Genomic DNA, 14,707 nt, shown 5'->3' with positions numbered 1-14,707 from the left:
AGTGGGGTGGGTGTGTCACTGTTCACATGAGTCTAAGATTGTTCAGTTTGATTATAGCAAAATTATAAAGATTAGGTTGAACTGTACACATGGTGAGTATGAAGGAGACCACCAGGTTTTCCACTGGATACCTGAGCTTATATAGGTATAAATATGAGACATGCATAATCAGTGGCCCAAAGACTCAAAACAATACAAATGGAACAGGTATTATCATTTACACAGTGGTATGGACTTCATTAAGGGAAAGCATGTCGCCAATGTTTATAAAATTGATTTCAGATAATAATGCATCAGCTTTATTTGTTTATGTGCATTGTTCATTCATTCCATACTCTCTGATGATAAACTACTTATGTGACCACAGCGGCCCTGGGGTAGAGTTTTCGGACTACGTACTTCTACTACTTTTACAGTCTAACAGTTCTCGTATTTGAATAAAAGTTTTGGTAACTTTTCCCACTGTGAGTAAGTCTGTAATTAACAAAGATTTATGTTGACAATATTAAATGATTTGAAGAAATGCTTTTATTTCTCATTATTGCAGTACATTACTTTGAAAAGAAAACAGATGTTGTGCATTTCATGTTTTATCTTTCTAATTACTCTAACTTCAAATGATCATAAATGTGTACTTCTACTTGTGTAATATTATTTAGAAGTATGTCTTACTTGGGTACAATTTTTTGACTACTTTACCCACCTCTGTATGTGTCCATAATCTTTTAGCAGTGCAAAGTTCAGTATAGTACAGCGGTATTTGACTTCAATGATTCAAATCTTGGTCTGAATAGAACTCTATACATAAAAAATATATAAATATGCACAACAATTTTATTTACCAGGAAAAAGACATGCTTTATTATAGAAAATAACATAGCCAATACAGTATTCATTGGGTATAAATGTATGTATAAAGAAAGAAAAAGTAGACTACAAGCGCCTCATTTTTAACTTCCTGTCCACAGACCCTCCAGTCTTAATACCACCAATCACCATGACAACCCAAATAAACAAGGGGATTCTGGGTACTGTATTTCTCTGACAACAAAGAGTGAATGAGCAGGTCTGGGGGAGCCACATCTGGGCTGCATTAGTATCAGCGTCCAATGACAGATGAGTTATATTCTGCCCGGTGACGCAACATGAGGCTAAAGGTGGTCCAATATGACAGGGGAGGAAATGACATCGTCCACAAAAACTGATGTTTCCTATAGGCCCGCGAGCCATTTGTGGACTTCAAGGGATTTATATATAATCTACATTTCTAATATGGTTGTGTATGTTGGGAAGTCATGAACTCAAGTGTGTTAGTATTGAAATGGAAATCTATAGTATTTTTGCTTTCATTTACTTATTGACCAATTGGTTGCTCCATTAGCGGTTTGTCTAGTACTTGTTTAGATAATTGTTCACTAATGCTCTGAAGTGGGGCTCAGCAGGTGGTAGGAACGAGTGGTCAGTCCCTCTTTGGCTTCCTATAATGAGTTGGGATTAGTACACATTTGACAGATTGTTTATTAAGTAACTGCAAAATCCCAATAAGTGGTGTCTGCTCAGCAAAACTGAAGAAATCATAATAATTTCAAGCCATATTTCATTTTTTTTGGGATAAGTTATAAGTTATTGCGTGAAGTATTTATTCACACAAACCCAGGCTTTTCAAATACTTACATATAACTAAATGGTTCACAAGTTTTCAATCTTGTGCATGCCCTTAGTCAAACATCTAACCCTAAATATAACAGTGATGTTATCTGATGCAGGGTAGTTTTCTTTACCAGCCCTAACAGACTCCATTCCACCCTCTGTGTTTCAGCCTCTGCTCCCCTCAGCTCCAGAGGAAGGCCCAGTTTATCCTCAGAGGCTAAGTTAGCGTGCTAACACTCCACTGAGAGTCTATGGTTCCTGGTCAGATCTGCATCAGGTCTGTGGAATGATTCTCTTTGATGTCACAGCTCAAATGGTTTCTATATGAATAATGGATTAAGCTGTCTGCTGACACGTAAAGTTTGGCAGTTTGTGCAATTATTAAATATTTGAGTTTAGCACTTCTGAACCTCCAGGGTCGGATGCATTTCAGAGCAAATGGCACCGATGTACAACAATGACTGAGGCGTTTAGTTTAATGTTTAGTGCTGACAGGTTTCCATGTTTTATTATTCATTATGACATTGTTTGGTGGGATAGAACCTGCGACAAATATTTACTATAATTTTGCATCAGTCAAGTGGCAGTTTGTGGAAAGAAAGTTGAGAAAAAAGTTGATTCCAAAAATAAAAGCCAAGTTCATCATCATGAAATTACATCTAAAATTTCATTGATAATTTGTGTGAAAGACGTACATTTTTCAGACAATCCAAAAATTCATTTATTAATAAGACTAATATATTTTTATTTAAGTAATAACTATTGTGTTGAGGTGAGGTTTGGCCCTTGTTTACAATATGTTTCTTAAGGTAACAATCATAGAATTACCTCTACATGATTGTTGGACATTATATAAACTTCACCAAAACTGTCTAACAAAGTAAAACTAGGAAAAATAGTTTATTATTGTGTAACTGCAATATTGCCATTTCAAGTTCTTGTTTTCCATATAGTTCCCTGTCAATGTGGCAAGACAAATTTAAATATTAGTACATTTAAAAAATCCTTCAGGTTGAAATCCCAACCAAAGATATTTTGTCAATACTGTTTTTGAATATTGTGTTACAGTTTGGTGAGGGCTTCAAAGATCTGTCAGTCATTCAGTTGGCAGCAGCTCCCAAAACTCAAACACCAACTGCACTGAGAGCCTGGTGTGGTGCTGACAGACCACTTTCACTATTCCTCCCCTGTCACACGCACTTCTACTTCACAGTCGCAGTACAACAAATCAAATGTGGGAACAAAAACACCATGTTAGCCTGGGTTTCCTTTCACTATTTCTGCAAATGCTATAGACCAACTCCACGCACACAGGCAAGGTGAGGTCGAACATTCTACCACCTGAACTGTCCGACACTCAAGGGATGCATTTCTGTGGATATATATGTTGCATTTTCATGTGTTTGGATGCTATTAATGTCTTGTTTAATCAAAGTAATATTTGCAGCAGACATTGGATAAAATTATCTTCTAAATTTTGTTAAAAGAGATATATAAAATTATAGTTCTCATAGAAAACATACCATCTGTGACTGGTATTGGGGTCTGAAACCAGCTTCACAGTTTGAAATTTAACTTTGCCATCTTGTATTTTATTATTACAGTTGTTTATTGCTGAAAATATCTTGAAATACATGCATTGTTAGTGTGAGTGGGGTCACCTCTCCACAGAACTGACCTGACCCTGTGGTGTCACCTGCTTGTCTTCATGAAAATAGAAAGTTTAATGATATACTTGGCGTTATAATTTCATATTCCAGGTAAAGCAATATCATCTTCATGGAGACAAATGTTACAGAATATGCCAATAACTTCACAACATCAATAACTTCACATTATTATTATTATTGCTCCCTCTTCTTTGTATTCAAAATTAATTACACACATGTGACATAGTAGGTGGCATCTCAGATTTGGTCTCCTTTTTGCCAATATAATCCTGTTTCCTTGCCGCGTTAGTGATTACATTTGCAATATTATGCATTTGAAATATTTACTGCACTGATCGTGAACTCCTGTGTCAAGCTTCTTTTTTTTTTCTTTTTAAAAATTCGTATTCATACTTTTCCGTACATTGTTTATCGGCTGCTTATTAGATCAAAGCTGAGATCAAAGCCTCCTCAGTCAGTCCTCTGATAAAAACTAAAAGCTCTGAGTAACTGTTGTTGTCACTAAACTTTCATCATGTCTTTAGTCTGGACACCCCTGTTTATCAAATAATATCATAAGCACCACAGGATGGCCTTTGATTCTAAAAGTGGACTTCCAACATCGCACAATGCTAGACAATTATTTTACTCCCATTCAAGCATCTAAATATATTTTCTTATCCTGTTAACACCACTCTCCTTGTATCCGTGTTTTTGTATCTCCAGTTCATCTCTCCATTCTGTTCTTTATGCCTCTGTGTTTCCGGTCCTTTGTAAAGCCCACCTCTCTGTCACATCTTGTTTTCCTGGTTTTATCCTGTTTGAGTTTAGCTCCCGCCCCCTGCCCCCATTCGAGTCACGCCATTGGAGGAAGCGGGCGAACAGAGGCTGCTGAGTGACAGGTTATTCTGAGCTGCTCGCGGAGGTAAACACACAGAGGTAATGGAGGGACTAAATGCCCGGTTGCTTCACTGGGTGGTGCATAAACAATAGCTTTTGGAGCTTCTGGGGGTTCTGGTTGGAGCCCTTAAACATACATAATGCAATGATGGGCTAAGTGCATAGATGAATCATTTGACCCTAATTAATAGCCCGTGTTATGAAAAATAATACAGTGCTGTTATTTTTTATATATATATTTCTCTCTAATACAGTGTAGTTTGAAGTCTAAATTGCATTACAATGTATTTCTTTGATTTTAATAAAGTAACTGAAGGAGCAAAGATTATCCAAAGTTATCCAAGTTGTGAAAATATATAGACACTAACTTGAGATAACTTGAGATGAAAGAATATTAGGTATGAAAGGCTTTTATCTCTAAATAATACAATCATCACTGTATTAGTATCTTGTCCAGGTGAAAGTAGGTGAATTACTTTGGGGAATTCCACAAGACAGTGAGTTATTTGCAGTAACATCAAAGAAACTAGTATGATATGGGTGTGTTTAAAAAGACAGATAAGCTGTTTTTCCTCACTGTTTGACATAAAATCAGCCAGAACAACGAGATAATGATTTTCTTTAGACAATTTTTCATTACTTTCTTCAAAGTCACAAGTTTACATACATTTAGTATTTGGTACATTGCCTTTAAACTGTATGACTTGGGTCAAATGTTTTGGATATCCTTCCACAAGTTTCTCACAATAGTTGGCAAAAATTGAAGTCTTTGTCCCTGTATGCAAACTGTAATCGGGCTTTTTTTATGTTTCTTTTGAACTAATGGCCTTTCAGCCCATGTCAGTACAGTACTCGTTTCACTCTGGATAATGACACACTCTTACCAGCTTCAGCAGCAACTTCACAAGGTCATTTGCTTTTATTCTTGGGTTGATCTGCACATTTCAGACAATAGACATTCATCTCTGGGACACCAAACCTGTCTCCTTCCTGAGCGGTATGATGGCTGGACATTCCCATGGCGTTTAAACTGGTGTATAAATGTTTGAACAGATGAATGTGTCACCTTCAGACGTCTGGAAATTGCACCCAAGGATGAGCCACACCTGTGCAAGTCCATAGTTCTCTTCCTGATATCTTGGCTGATTTCTTTTGACTTTTCCATGATGTTACACAAAGAAGCAGTGTATTTCAGGTGTGTCTTCAAATACATCCACAGGTGTGTCTTTAATTATCTCAGTTGTTATCAATAAACCTATTCGAAGCTTCCAAAGACATGACATCATCATTTGGGTTTTCCCAAACTGCTTAAAAGCATAGTAATCTTACTGTATGTAAACTTCTGACTTCAAAGAAAGTAATGAAAAATTGTCTCTCATTATTCTGGCATTTAGCAAAAAGAAATAGTTTTGGTAATTCACCTAAAATAGAAAAAGTTTAGTCTGATTTTATGTCGGTGAGAAAAAAAAAAAATGTTTCTTTTTATATGGTGTACATAAACTTCTGGTTTCAACTGTGTTCAACAGTTTGCTTGCATGGAGATTACTAAAAAGTAAAGCAAAGCACTACAAAGTCAATAAATTCAGTGCCTACTTTTGGAGTAACACATTCTTCCACATTTCGAAGCCCATGAAGTGCAAACAGTTAATAAAACAACACAGCACAAATGTAACTTTAGTTTGCACTGAAATCCAGGGGGAAACACAGAATTTAAATAGTTCAAAGTCACATTTTATCCAAATGTCAGTTAGTCTGAATGAAAACAGTGCTGACATGGATTTCCTGTCTGTGTCTGGAGGTGTTAGGCCAAGTGGGACACTCAGAGCCACACAGACACAGGAAGTGAGGGAGGCCCTGTCTGCTTCAGCTAATGTATGCACTTACACTGCCAATACCTGCCCACTATTCTACATGTTCAGACTACACACATTGTTTCTGATTATGGCATCAGTATATGCCATCATTAACACTGTTACCTGCATTACTTTAAGTCAAGAGAAGGAGCTGCATGTTTCAGCTGGTTTTAGGTTGTATGTTAGGAATGGCATTCATCTTAGAACTTTTTTCCATTGAAATATTCAATATGATCTTTGCATTTAAAAGAAAAAAATCTTTCCATTTGACCCATTCTCTCAGGAGCAGTGAGTGGAGCTGTGTTGCCCCAAGGAACCCATCTCCAGTTCTTGAGGCTTGGTCAAGACTACCTCACATGGAAGGTTATATTTATTGTGCATGTTTTTGGATTGATCGGTAAAAGAGTGTCCGTAGGAAACACAAGAAGAAACATGCAAACTCCATCCAGAGAGGCCCATGCAGCCTGGGTGTTGAAACCAGAATCTTCTTACTGTGCGGTGAGAGGGCAGGTCATACAGCCACCTTCTTTGTTGTGACATAACAGAAAGGATTACCTATTTCTAGATAACCAGAAATTATAGTAAACTTGTATATGTTGCATATGTATCTGTCAAAATTCAAATAAACAAAACTCAAATTCATGGCCAATCTGCAGTTGAATCTTCAGTCTGAGTGCAAAATTATCCTAGCTAATAATTTTGTTTTATTTGAGACAAACTGTGAAATTTGTCTTGTAACAGTGAGACCTGGGTGCTGCCTAAACCAAACAGTCTCAGCTCCTGTCAGATGTCAAACCCAAACATCTGAATTTGCCTCAGGTACAAAGGGTAAGAAGGCTGTTGAGGGACAGGCCCAGGCAGACAGGGCAGGAGAGAAGAGGAGGAGGAGAAAGGGGAGATCTGGGGACCCTGTGTGTTTATATAGCCCTGGTAGGAAATCCTGTTACACCATAGAAACCACCACAGACCAAGTGGAGTTTGAGCTGCATATGCCAAGGGTCAAAACCATTCACATAATAAGATTCTAGTCAAGGCTTCTTTTTTTGGACCAGTATGATGGCTTGTCTTGTCTTGTATGCATTGATGGTAGAAATGAAGGCCTTTTTTAGAGTTAGATTTGTTTTTTTCCATATATTTTCTTTTATTTTCTCTGACCCAGCACCTGGAGACACGAACCCTTAAGACACTCTGATAATGTTGTCCATTTCAGTCAAGTGCTGCCCAGTCTGGCCATGGTTCCATTGTAGGGAGTATTATACTTCTGATGACATGGGCCAAGATAATAATGACTGGGCTGGCAGTGAGTGTCGTCAGTACAGCCATTTTTACTATAACTACAAGCATATAGGATAAGGATTCTTTAAAATAATTACGTATAAGCTATTGCAACATCAGTGCTTGCTTGGAGAACAAAATAGCCTAATTTCGGCACCATTCCATTACCATTCAAGTTCTTTAGTGTCTTTGTCATCCAGTGCTTCCTCATGCAATGTTTTTCTGTCTGGCCAACAGGAAAAGTGGCAAATCCATGAGGTGCTCCTTTAATCTTCACTAATGTCTTGCATTATATTACATATACAGTAATGCACACAGTCAAATGTAGGAAGGAAATGGTGGTAATTCCTGCGGCCACACAATAGTAAGAGATTTTAAACCAAACATTATAGAAAGAGATCAGATTGCAGTGTGCCAGTGTGTGTGGTACTAGTTGAACTGTACTTGTACGTGTTTCTTTAAGAAAACTCCAGTTTCAGCTAATGACATGGTTCAAATAAAACCTTAAGTTTTGCTCCAACACATTGCAATAACAGTCAGATCATATCATATGTATATTCCAACCCCGAGTTCTATGAACAAACATATGAGTGTGTTATTTTTTCCATGATTTTCCACAGATGTAGTCCATCAAATAGTCTCAATTTGATATGTTATTGTGTATGTGATATAAGAAAATATCACTTTAATAAAGCACAATGTAAGTGTCTACCCTCCCTTGCCTGGCTGGATGACCCCGTGCCTAGATGGGGTGGCTCACGTCCTGCCATGGGTGGGCATCTCTTTGACCCTTAGTTGAGTGGGCTCTGGCCCTATAGACTTGATTTCTATCTGCAAATGGATGAGCATTAGTCCTGGACACATCTGCAGCCTGTCTGTCCATGGGAGTGGATCTCTCCTTCACTGTTGTTCTCCTTGAGGTTTCTCTTTTTCTCACAGTTTTTTTTTTGTTGTTATTTTTTGAGTTTTTCCTTGCCGAGAAGGAGGGTCTAAGGACAAGGGATGTTCTGGGACAGTTATCCATTTGCTTGTTTTCTGTTGATTAATTTGCTTGTCTGTTCCTCTTTCATTGTTGATTTTCTAACTCTCTGCTGGTTAAATGAACTCATGTTCAGCCCTAAGAGGCAACTGCTGTTGTGAATTTGGGATTTACAAAAATACATTGAATTGAATTGAACTGAAGTGACTACAATTACCAATCATCATATACAAAATCCCTAGCATGAACATGATTAGTCTATATTCAGTGGAATTACTGTTTTTTAGATTACATTTTTGTTGTTTTGTTAGGTGAGGGACATTGTAAAACACTGCCATTCAGTTACAAATAAATGATTCCTGTAATTTCTGTGTACATTTTCCATTCTTTGTCTCTCTCCGTGCCTCCATTTTTCAGCCTCATGATATGATTATTACCTTTAATGTCTCATATGTCAGTAAGCCCCTCTTTAACATGCTGCTAATGCTTTTGGTGACAATGGAAAAACGCATTAATTTGTTTCCTGGTCTCATTTAAGAGGAAACTTTACATGAATCACAGCACTTGTCTGTCTGCGCGTGTGACCAGGGAACAGTCCTTTGGGTGCTATTCAGGCTGCAGTATTGTAAAAAGTTTGAAAGTGGTGACAAGCAGAGAACTACAAATGACTCAACAATACGCCGCGGCTGCACACTCACAAAGCTATGGTCTTAGTCATACAAACAATAAGAGTCAGAGGAAGCCTGAATGAATGGGCTGATGATGGAGGGATAGTACGGAAAGGCCAGACCAAGACATTGGACTCAAGGAAACGGCTACAGTTTAATGTGGTTTTTCTAAATATATTAAAATGATAAATCAGGATTTTAATCATGACATTGGAAGAAAGTCTTGTTATGCTGCTACAACAATGAAGTCATCTGAATATATGACTGCATGGTGTCTTCCTTCTTTTATCAATTAACCTGATGAAGTGTTGAAGCGGTTAAACAGATGAGACATATTATTTCAACAAATTGTCCAAATGGAACTGACTATTATGGTTCTTGGAGAAATGTGACTGAATTATCAAGAAATGTGCAATGTTTGTTCAAAATGTTCTTGAAAAATGCATTGATAGACAATAAAACATTTGCAGTACCTATGTTTACCCGCCAGATGGCACTCTTTAATAAATAAAAGCAACTGTCAAGCATTAGCCCATTGTTTACATCTCACAAGTTCATCAGACCCAAGTAGATTTTCTCGTCTCCATGGGAATATTATTACTTTGACTGCAATGTTCCACACTATGCATTCATTTAATTGTAGGTGTTTTATTGCTTAAGAAAAACTTTAAATACATGTGTTCTTTACTGTATGTGGGCTTGCCTCTCCACAGATCTGACCTCCTGCTTATAACTAGATATGTTTGTTGCCTAGAACATCCCATGCAAAACAATAGCATTTACACAGACCCTCCAATAAAGTCAATAAAAGCTGAACTTGAACATGGTCAGTGGTTGTTTTCTACCATGGCACATATAGAAAACATTGCCACTGGCCAGATCAAAACTGACCTAACCTTTTACATTCAAAGACCACTGTGCAGAGGTTACACTGTGCTTTTATTTCCAGATCTATTTCTCCAGCTCCTCACAGCCATATGTTTAACCCCCATCCACTCTCCCTCATGTAGTAACCCAGACACCCCCTGCACTGCTCTGGCCCAAATCCCCCAACCTCAAAACTAAATCCTTACACCACACACAAAAAAAAAAAGGTCACGTGCAGCTCTGGTTTCTCCAATTCTGCTCTGGTAATAGCTATTGAACTAATACTATAGAAATACTTTGAAATGTTAAAATTACAGTTGTTGTCCGCTGGTAACATGATGTAGTGTGTATTAAATGTCACTCTGTCTGCTAAGTCGTGCACACGCTGCAGGGGTTCACTCTTGAAATAGGTCATCACATGTTGAAAGGGTTAATACTTTCTGTTTCCAATCTCATTTCTGATTGGAAATTATATGAACAACTTGGCCATTATGTCTAACGTGTTTGTAATCATGAATAAATCAACATCACAATTGTTATTTGTAAAAGCTATGTTTGATTTGAACATGTTGCATCTGGGGACACGGTTAGGTCATGTTTATGGAATTTAAAATCTAAATCAGTTCCTTTAAAAGTAAGAAGAACTAAGAAGGTTGAGTTATAGATATCATATGACATATCCCACTATAAATCACTTGTATTTTCATTATACTTCTATGCTCTGTGTTGTATCACCATCACTATGATCTGCTGTTCACTTGGCCAGTGAAGACTTGAAGACTCTCTTTGATTGAATACCTAAACCCCAGCACCAGCAGTGAACATGTGTCTTTTATTAATGTTTTAAATTATTTTATTGATTGTAAATTTGTATTTCTATTTTATGGGCTTGGGCTTTATGAGCTTCTTTTTTTTGACTTACTTGTTTGACTGTTTTAAGACTAGCAAGGTTAATTTGAGCAATAATAAAAAACAGCAAAAGGCATACTTTTGGGGGTTTTATTATAATCCTGATATGTGCTTTGGAAATGGTTTTGTTTTATAAAAATGTGCTTTATAAATATTGGAACATGCATACAATTCCTTTAACAAAACTGAGAAAGAGCATTTTACTTATGTTGAAAAAAATAAATAAATAAAAAAAAATCCATCAATAATGCATCTGATGAATTTGTATTCTGTCAGATATTGATAAGTTACCTCAATCAAGCTGGTCTGTACTGTTCATTAAAAATAAATGATTTAGAACGTGCTTACATTTCCAGATGTTTGGTTATAGGTAACAGTAGACTGCCTTGATGGTGTAGCTCTGGCCTTGGCATATGAGTGAGTCAAGGGCAGTGCAGAGTATTTTCATCTATTATATATGTGTGTGGGCTTGGGAATGCATTGCATCCTTGAACACCTTCTGTGACCTCTTCTATTTATAGATATTGATTCTTTATTCAACAATCTTATTATCTATAATAAAAGAGCATGTTGATTGACCAATTAAATCTGACATGGTCTACGTTTGCCAACAGTTGTACCAAAGAAACAACAGTAACTGAATCTGAAAAATACATTCTTGTTAAATGTTCTTTAAAACCATGGGACAGATGGCACTGCTGTGTAAAAATGCCAGATTATTAAAATGTCATGTAAACAGTTACTTGTGATGTGCATAATCTGGTTTCTTTCTGACGGTTCACATCTGTTCAGGATTTGACAAAATAAATGAAAGTGGAAATGTTGAAGTGTTATTTTAAAAGTCATTGTAGTTTCTCTCTCAAATACAAGTTACTCTAAAAATCCACCAATTCACTGAAACATGTCACTGTTTTTTGTGATAATCAGATTTCTCTTGTGCGTGTGAACATATACCAACAATAAGACATTGGGTTATCTGATTAGTTTCATTATTTGTTTTTTACTGACCATGTAAAATGTCGTGAGTTTAAGATACAGGAAGTAAATAAAAGAGCAGGTGTAGCTCTGGTACCGCAGAGATGAATACAGGAGATGATGCAGGCACAAATTACATAACGCACTGAGAAAGACCAGAAGAAGAGGGAGAAGGGGCTGATGGGAAAGTGAGGCTGTGGTGACGCAGTGTGTGAACTCCAAGAACTGACTCCTCCCACCAAATGTTAAAGGCAGTGCTACCAATTCAACTATACTTTGAGTACAGTGACCGTACTTCAAATCCAGCTGATTCCACTTTACAGCTTTAATGATAATGACACTTTTTTGCTCTTGGGCCAATCTTTTTTTATATGTCATTCACCAATCATAGTTTTACCTATAACTAATTGTGTTATTTGCAATAGTTTGGTGTAGGACTAGAATTTGTTATAAAATATACACTTTTGGTTATAAAGTTGTGCTAAAATGTATTTGAAATATAATACATGTCTTAAGTTATAATAGAGTATGCATACAATTTCACTGGTCATATGTGACAAAGTAGGTTCCTTTGTCCCATTAAACTCACTTTAATTAATTTAATGTACGCATTTGTTCATTTACCATAATATTGCCACAACAACCATATTAACAGACATAACCTTCCTAAGTTTGTTTTGTTTAGTTATAGTACACCTTCAAGTTCAATACTTTTAGATACTTTATTTGGTTAAAGCTATTCATTTTAGTTATACACATGTACATAACTTCCATAAAGTCTCTACATGGTCCAGATGACTGAGGGGGCGTGTCCAATGTCGGCCATTTTTGAAGCCTTTGGTGAGGTCGTGGGACAGACCATATGGAGGACAGAACTTGTTCAAGTTAACTTTTCATATCAGTGTATTTGTGTATTTTGCTCTAAGTATTTCAGGGTTTATAGCTTATTTTCAACTTTTTGCTTAAGGGACTTAGGCCTATGAAAATGTTACACTTAGGTTTGAAATTATGCTAAAGTTAAAACCTAATAGGCACCTGTGTGAAGTATTGTACTTACCTGGGGGAGGTCTGTCCTGCTGGGGAGACCATAAAAATCGCTTGGTTCAGTCATTGAGGTCATTCGACAGTATAGCCTGGTACATGTGGGGGTTTTCCTTTGTTTTGTTAATTATGTTAATGTCTGATGTTTTTGTTTTAGTTACAGTTAAGTTTTAAAAATGTGTATGATTTTGCCATGCTTTACCACAGAGAACTTGAATATATTTCTAGTTGAATGGGAAAATTTTCCTGCCTCCTACTTAAGACCACATTTGCCCACTTTCTCACTAGCAAAAAAAGAAAATCCAGTATTTAAATATTAATTACCTGTTTGGTTACATTGTTGTGTAAGTTATGCAGTTAACAGTCAATTTAATGAAGTCCAAATGAGACAAGAGTTTGACTTTTTAAGATACTGTTAGGGTGACAGTGGTATACAGTGAAAAGCAGACTATATATGGAACAAATGTGTAATAGACATACATTTTGTTGTTGCATTCCTTTTTCATGTACTGGGTCGAGTAGAAACGTCTTAAGTATATGATTTGACCACTGACTTCATTTCATACAGTCTATGCTTTGTACAGAAACCTCTGGCATAAACATTAAATTCAAGATGGCCGTTAATTTCAATTGTGAACTGTATATCTAGTGTTTTTTTATGCCGTATTGGAAAAATTACAAAAAAACAAATTGAATGGGAACTCTAATCCTCTCTAATCCTACAGACCCATGTATCTCTATCAGCCGCAGACAGTCATTGGGTTAGCCCCATCAGATCGTCCTCCTGTCTGACACCCCCATGTCATGTGATCACAGCCACAGCACAGTCGTTTGGTGAATAACATGGGGAGCTATTCAAGTCAAAAGTTAGAAATAAAAACAGTCACATTTAAATGAATAAATAAATCTACAAGTAGGCTCTATAACATGATGTTCACTGGTGTCAAGTGAGTGGTTGTGTGAATATGGCTGTCCTCAACTTCATATCTTTGCCAGTTCTTTTTAGTAATATTCAAAGTACCATCTGTTCTTATTTACTGCACAAAGTAAACAGATTGCTGCCGAGCAAGTTGAAGTTACCTCAGTACATTTTAAAGAGGAGGAATGACCGAGCACCAGGATGAACGAAAACATGTCCTGACCTATAACAGATGTATAGGATCTAGGTCGAATTTTAATTTGGGGAATGTCTCTGTTGACAAGTTGCCTGGCCATGCATCTAAACCCAATGATTTGTTTTGACTCTGAATCTTTCTCCTGATTGATTATTAAATAAATGACTGCAATTAGCATCACTCTCACTGTACCAGCACAGGAACAGCCAATACAAATCCACAAGCTTAATCGTTAATAGACTTTTTCCACAAAAATATAGCCAAAAGCACAAGATTTAAAGATCCAATGTGCTCAGAACCCACTCTTGTCAAAATACTATATAGCATACCATAGCATCTAAACCTGTCCTGTCCTATACGACCAGTCAGTCAGCATCATCAGCATCCCAGTCGCCTTCCAGCTTAACACATCCATGCCTACGAGCCGCCGCAACCGAGTACAAAGCTCTTTCTTCTTCCTCGCGCTCCCATTGGCTGCAGCGTTCACAAAGTGGGCGGGCCTTGTGCCTGGAGTTCTGGCATTCGTCTGCGTGGAGAAAGGTGGAGAGAGATTTTCCCCATCACATTCACTGTCTGACTGAACCACACTGAAATACACTACTAACGGGACGCGGAATAACGGTGAGTAACTATTATACGACTGTAACATCTTCATTGTCGCGTGTCATGGTGCCATTTTACGCACGACGACGTCCCAAAGATGAATGATGAAATCCGGGTCATATTATATCTTTTTCATTAGGTGGTCTGTCTCGTTGAAGACATGTGGCCTATATTTAGCCTATTGTGCGATGGTCGGTTGGTTTGGTGTTTCCAGGCGCGAGGC

At 37.2% G+C, this 14,707-nt stretch overlaps 1 protein-coding gene across 4 annotated transcripts in view; it reads left to right on the top strand.

The window, feature by feature from the left end:
• The first annotated feature begins 14,397 nt into the window (after positions 1–14,397).
• LOC117385372 (microtubule-associated protein 4-like) overlaps positions 14,398–14,707 on the top strand; it is a 59,146-nt gene continuing 58,836 nt past the window's right edge. For all 4 annotated transcript variants that reach the window (XM_033982667.2, XM_055228651.1, XM_055228650.1 and 1 more), the window contains exon 1: positions 14,398–14,502. The gene's annotated coding sequence lies outside the window, so the exon portion shown is untranslated. The remainder of the gene's footprint in view (positions 14,503–14,707) is intronic.

Source organism: Periophthalmus magnuspinnatus, chromosome 17, assembly GCF_009829125.3.
Source record: "Periophthalmus magnuspinnatus isolate fPerMag1 chromosome 17, fPerMag1.2.pri, whole genome shotgun sequence".
Lineage (NCBI taxonomy): Eukaryota > Metazoa > Chordata > Actinopteri > Gobiiformes > Gobiidae > Periophthalmus > Periophthalmus magnuspinnatus.
This window is presented reverse-complemented; position numbering and strand designations above follow the sequence as displayed.